This window comes from Myotis davidii, unplaced genomic scaffold (assembly GCF_000327345.1).
Source record: "Myotis davidii unplaced genomic scaffold, ASM32734v1 scaffold2798, whole genome shotgun sequence".
Classification (NCBI taxonomy): Eukaryota; Metazoa; Chordata; class Mammalia; order Chiroptera; family Vespertilionidae; genus Myotis; species Myotis davidii.
Window position 1 is genome coordinate 43,624 of NW_006289553.1, and position 6,602 is coordinate 50,225.

A 6,602-nucleotide genomic window follows, 5' to 3' on the forward strand; every position below is an offset into this window, starting at 1 on the left:
GGGGGGACTCCCCTACCTGGCCCCCAGGCAAGGAGCACAGCCACACCCAGATTCCACCCTGAATGAGATCAAGGATTAAAATAATCTGATCAGTCCCTGGCAGTTAACAGGGTCTGGCCTATAGAGGGATTTTCAATCCCAGCAACAACACAGAGCGGGTAATGATTAAGGAACAAGCTCTGGATAGTTGACCTCCCCAAACCAGTTTTAAGTGTGATAGAGAAGCCGTATAGCCTCAGAGGCCAACCCCAGAACACTGCCACCCAGAGGCTGAGCCACAAACTGACTCTTCGCTAAACACAAAATAAGGCAGTCTGGGAAACAAATACGACCTGCTTTAAAATAAGGACAGTGGTTTACAACACAGAGGAACAGTGTATCGCAGGGAAACTCAACACTCTCCTGAATACCTGGCAGGACTAAAGGGGGCGGTGGCCGGGGCCACCCCGTATTTGGGGCGCGGGACCCTTACCCAAGGCCAACAGGGATCGGGTCTGCCTCCCACCCATTGTCCAAGGGCTGCTTCTGATTGGCTAACTGGGAAGTCCCCTCCTCTCCTTCTCCCCCACCCCCGCCCCCCCAGTTCAGGACCACGTTTCTGCGTCACAGAGCCACCCCCATCCCAGCTCGGGGCGCCGGGACAGTCCCACCCCAACTCTCTGGGCCACAAGGGGATCCCACTCTGGGTGGCCCCGTGGCCTCACAGAGGCGCGGAGGGCTCCCTGGAGGAGGTGTCCTAGGGGAGGCTGTAGGGTGGTCCGCTAAGGACAGAGCCCTCACTGTGGGGCCTCGCGGGAATGGGGAGATGCCGAGGGCACGCAGGCGGGTGGCGGAGTCCGAACTCACACTCAGGCTGCCGAACCCCTACTGAAGGGCCTTCCCTTTTTGGGACCCGGGCTGGGCCGGGACAGGCTCCTGGGGGCCTCACTCAGCCCAGCTCTGTCCTCGCTGGTGTGGCTTGAGCAGCTCATCCCCTCTCTGGGCCTCAGTTTCCCCGCTCAGCCCGGTGGCCCAGGTCTGGTACAGGTGGGGAGAGGGTGCGGCGGAGAGCACCCCCCAGCGGCGCGCCCCCTGGCTATGGCACATGTCAGGAATCCCTCTGGAAAGGACCGAGTCATTCAGGAATTTCCCGGCTGCGCCCGCTTCCCTTTCGGGGCGCCGCTGCCCCTCCCCCTTTTGTTTGCTCCGTGACCCCTCCACCTCCGACAGGCACCGCTCCCCCTGGGCCCGCAGGATGGCAGGACGGGTCTGGGAGCTGGGGGTGCCCCTGGGGACCGAGAACTTCCTCTTCCTCTTGGGTGGAAGTGCCAGGCTTGGGGGGCTTAGAGGAGGGGAGGGGCGTCAGGAGTGACAGTAGGTGGACCCCCCTTTCTCTCCCTGACGGGGGGAGGGGGGGCGGGGGGGGGCATTTTTCAGAGGAGCCACCGGAGGTGGGGCAGAGAGGGCCTCCCATCTGCTCCCCAGATGAATGGGAGACGAAGGCCAGGCCTCCAAGGCCATGAGCTGCCAGAGGGCTCATTGTGTAAACCTGCCTTCCTGTCAGCTCCCCTGCTCGCCCCAGATTGGGACACTTGTGAAGCTCCCGGGCCCACAGATTGGGACACTCTGCCAGCTGGCGAGCACCGTCCAGCAGAGCCGGGCCTGGTCAGCAGGGGCTGGAACGCTCCTCAGGACGCAGCCTCGCCCAGCCCACCTGCCCCGTTCTCCACAGCTTCACCTGAGCAGCGGCCAGGGGAGGGGGTGAAGGGGGGCGCTGCCTTGCCCTTGTGTGTTGCACCAGTCCCCTCCCGAGGGCACAGGGCGTGTATGTGAAGCCCCCAGCGGGAGGGAAAGCCTCTCAAATGGGCTGCACAGGGGCCAGGAATGACAGCTGGGGGGGAGGGGGGGGCTGACTCGGCAGGAGCTATTCCTGACATGTGAGGAGACCTTCCAGGGGAGCCAGCCATGGGCCAGCCAAGAATCGTCAGCAGGAGGGAGCAGCCCATGCGGTGGGAGTGCTGCTGGCCAGCTGCTGGCCCTCCCGTCCCAGTCCCATCCCAGTCCCGTCCTGGCCCAGTCCCGTCCCCCATCCCGTCCCTTGGGGCTCCCGGCAGGGAGGGCAGCAGCAGGGGCAGCCTGGCAACAGTCCCGTAGGCCAGCCCAGAGGTGGTCAGCCAGCCCCGGGCCAGGAGCCGTGGTCTGCTTCTCCCATGCGACCAGGGCCTTGGCCCCACCACACACGTGGGAGCTGCATGCCTATGGCTCTGCCCCCCTTCGGGTCGCTCAGAAGTGACAGCTGACTTTTTTCTTAGAGCTGCGGTAACAGATGCCAAACGAAAGGGGCCATTTTGATCGTGGACGCGTGCAGCTCAGCGGCATTAAGTACCTTCGCACTGTGGTGCAGCCATCGCCGCTGCCGCATCCGAGAGAAACTCATCAAACGCTAACCCCTCCCTCTCCTCCAGCCCCGGCGACCAGCATTCTACCTCCGTCTCTATGTACGTGTGATATTCTAAGTGCCTCCCGGAAGTGGAATCATACAGTGTCTGTCCTGGGGACCGGTTTATTCCTCAGCGTGATGTCAGGGTTCCTCCCTGTCCTGGCGTGTGGCGGGCTTTCCTTCCTTTGTAAGGCCGAATGCCCATTGTTTCTTCATTCGCACCAGTGGGCACGGGCTGCTGCCACCCCAGCTGTTCTGAGGGCTTTGTGCATGTTAACTGCTTCCATCAGGCCATCTTCTGAGATGGGTGCTCCCTCACTGTCCCCTTTCTCAGGCGGGGAAACTGAGCCCTGTCTGTGGGTCAGTGGTGGAGCTGGGCGCCCCGTGAAACATTGCTTCCCCTCAATGTTGATCAATGTGGGAACGCAGTTTTATGTAGTTAAGTCACAAGGAGGGACTGCCAGGCCAGACAGCTTAGCTGCAGAAATGGGAGTTTTTACTGCCTTCCACTTTGTTTACATCTTTGTTAAAAAATTAGGTTAACGGTACTAAATGTACTACAATGAAGGCGGGCTCTAACAGATGTCCTCTTTTGAATGCGTTAAAGCTGAATTTCCCTCTCTCTCTCTTTTTGATTCTCAGAATATCAACACCTCTGAAAACAGAATGTTAATGCTTGATGGGATGCCGGCAGCTCCTGGGAAGAGGGGCATGGAAGGCAGAGGGGGCACATTCATGGGCAGAGGCTGAGGGCCTGTGGGTCATGGGGCCGGCTGCACCCAGACTCCGGGAAAGGTGAGGCCCAAGCAGTGGCCTTCAGCACAGGGGGTGCTGACAGTGGGGTGGGCTCCCCGGCCAGGAGGCCAGGGCACCGGGCTGTCGCCCAGCCCCCGCCAGGCCTGGTCCACTTCCCTCTGTGAGATGACTTGCATTTCCACTGCTGGCCCGTCAGTCCTGCTTCTCCCTCTACTTCCCAGGCCATCGCCTGACTGGGGGACCCTTCCTGGGGCCCCTTGTCCCCTGGGGTTGCCCCCTCACTAACTGCACTGCGCAGGGCCCTCGTGTCCCCTGCTGACAGAGGAGGAGACTGAGTCTCGGAAGGGCGAGGGACCCGCAGGCAGAGGCCTTGAGGCTGGGGCCTGTGGCCACCGGGAGAAGTCACTGACTTGGGGTCACTGGCAGCTGCACAGTCCTGGGCCGGAGTCAGCTGATCTCCCCGGGGCCACGGGACAGCTGGCCAGGAGCCACTTCCCGGGCACCCTCTCCCTCGGGGGCACTTGCCCATGCAAAGATGTTTACTTGTGAACAGCCCCTCCCCTTCCTCCCAGGAGGAAGCCAGGCCCCACACTTCCTTTTTTGTCTGGCAGTTGGGGAAACTGAGGCCTGAGGAGAAATGGCTTCTGCAGGGTCCATGGGGCAAGAGGACCCCAGTACTTGGCCTCCCACGGAGTGCAGCGCAGGAGGGCTTCCTGGAAGAACCGCCCCAATGGCCCAAACTCTCTCCTAAAAAGGCCTGGCCTTACGCAATGGCTTTTGGTGGTAATGCAAAATGGTTAAGTCCAGCTCCTGTTCCTCCAGGCCTGGGCTGCCCTTGCAGCCTTCCCCTCGCCGACATGATTTCTAGGAAGTCATGTTTGCTCGCCACTGGACTCCACCCAATGACAGAGGCAGGAAGGCTCCTGGGAATCCCAGCACTCACAGGGCTGGGCCAGGGCCCAGAGGAGTAGGGCTGCCCAAAGCGCCAAGGGCACGACTTTTCCCGGAGCCTGAGCTCTCCTCCTGATCCGACACTTGAGAACGCTGGGTGTCTGGACTTTGGAAAGGAAGGCCTAACATCGGTATTTTTATTTTATTTTATACTAGAGGCCTGGTGCACGAAATTCGTGCAGGGGGCAGGGGGGGGATCCCTCAGCCCAGCCTGCACCTTCTCCAATCCGGAACCCCTTGAGAGATGTCCGACTGGGATTGGGCCTAAGCCAGCAGTTGGACATCCCTCTCATAATCCAGGACTGCTGGCTCCTAACCGCTCGCCTGCCTGTCAGCCTGATACCCTAGAAACATCAATGATGAGAGAGAATCATTGATCAGCTGCCTCCTGCACACACACACACACACACACACACACACACCCATTGGGGATCAAGCCCACAACGTGGGCTTGTGCCCTGACTGGGAATTGAGCTGTGACCTCCTGATTCAGAGGTCAATGCTCAATCACTGAGCCACGCCGGCCAGGCTACATAGATGTTTTTAGACATGTGGCCTCACCCCCGGGGCCTCAGTCTTCCCTCCTGGAAATGGGGCTGGCACGCGCTCTGGGTTTGCCAGGGAAGGCTGCAGCACCCCGTGCATGCAACCAGCAGTATCTGCTCCTCTCAGGACACTGCTGCCAGCCAGGCCCTCATGAGCCACGTTTGCAGTTTGCACAAATGCTCCCCATTGTACCCCAGGAGACAGAGCAGAGAGGTGGAGTCACTTGCCCAAAGTTACACAGCCAGGAAGGTGCAGAGCTGGGACCCTAGCCCAGGGGCCTCAGAATCCAGAAGCTGATTCCGAACCCTGCACGGAGGGAGGGAGCCGGGCACGCAGTGGCTGCGCCCTGACAGCCCCACGGCCACGGACATTCCTCTTCCCTAAGATCCAGAGATCCCATTACTGTATTTGGGGACTTATTCTTACCCGGCTCAAGGACTGCCCGCCCCCACCCAACGACCACAGCAAAGGCAGGCCCTTCGCCATTCAGGTTTCCGTGTTATCCTCGGCCGTTTACAGGTAGGTGTCCCCTAGGGAAGGACACAGAGGAAGGAAGAGGAGACTTTTTACCTTATATCCTTCTTATACCTTTTTAATTTTGAACTAAGTGAATGGACCATGATCCCAAAACATATCAGTCACAGATGAAAACATGTGACACGTTTCACTAGCCGCTAACAGATGTGTGGTGTATACAGCTTGTGGCAGGGGGAGAGCAGTGGGCCAGGTGTGGGCCTGACATGTCCACGTGTCTGTCCCCCTCCAAGCGTTTCACTACCGTAGGGGTCCTGGGGAGGCCGGGCTTTGACCTGGTGGCACCTACCCTTGGAGCTCCAACTCCCAGCACATCCCCCCCTTGAGGCCAGGAAGGGGCACTGCACTCTGTTGCCATGGTGCCCAGGACAGAGCCACTGCCCAGCACCCGCAGGGACTGGAGGGGGGAAGGGCAGTGAGCAGGCGAAGGCTGAATCCCTGTTCCTCCCTCCAGGCCTGAGCACAGACAGACGCTGACCACCATGGGGGCCCGCGGGTCTGTGGGGCTCCTAAGGGGACTTTGTGGTGGCCAAGGCAGGAACCGAGATTGGGGAAGCAGGTTGCTCTGGGAACCAAGCAGCCTCCTCTGCCCTCCTGTGCCGCAGTCTTTCCCAGCAAGGGTTCAGGAACCTGGAGAAGGGCCGCGCATAAATGGATACACTAGACAAGAAATATAAATTCAGAAGGCATGGGGAACCAGGCGGAAACCCTTCTCTAGTGGAGTTGGCTCGCCTATTCTCCGGACCCACAGCTTTTTATTTACACACTAGAGGCCCGATGCACGAAATTTGTGCAAGAGTCGGCCTTCCCTCAGCTGCCAGCGCCCTCCCGGCATCTCTCTGGCACCTGGGATGGCTTCCCTCCAGCTGCCTGCAGGTACCGGAGACCCCAAGGCTTTTCTCACAGCCCCTGCTTCATTCCCAAGGTTGAAGCCCAGTCTAATTAGCATATTAACTCTTATTATTATAGGTTTTGTCCTTTAGCAAAGCAAACATACATATCAAAGGTAAGGTTGGTAAACAGTAAAAGATTATCAGGTTAGGGGGTTGCCCTGCGACATTCAGCCAACATTGTCCCCTTGCTAAAAGTGCCTGCCTAACTAAGGGCAAGATATGTATTTTAAAATTGAATAAAAGCTAACAGGGCCAGGGCTTCAGGGAGCCTCTCCACTAGAGAAAGATTTTCCGCCTGGTCCTCCAGGCCTTCTAAATTCATATTTCTTGTCTAGTGTGTTCGTTTGTGTGCAGCCTCTTTTCCAGATCCTGAACCCTAGCCACAAATGGATGCGGCATTCACAGGAAACTACTATGTGGCTCAGTTCATTAGTGACTCTTCAGAAAATGGATCACAGGGAAGTTAACATTTATCAGGCCTGGAAAGTTATTATGCTAAGTGC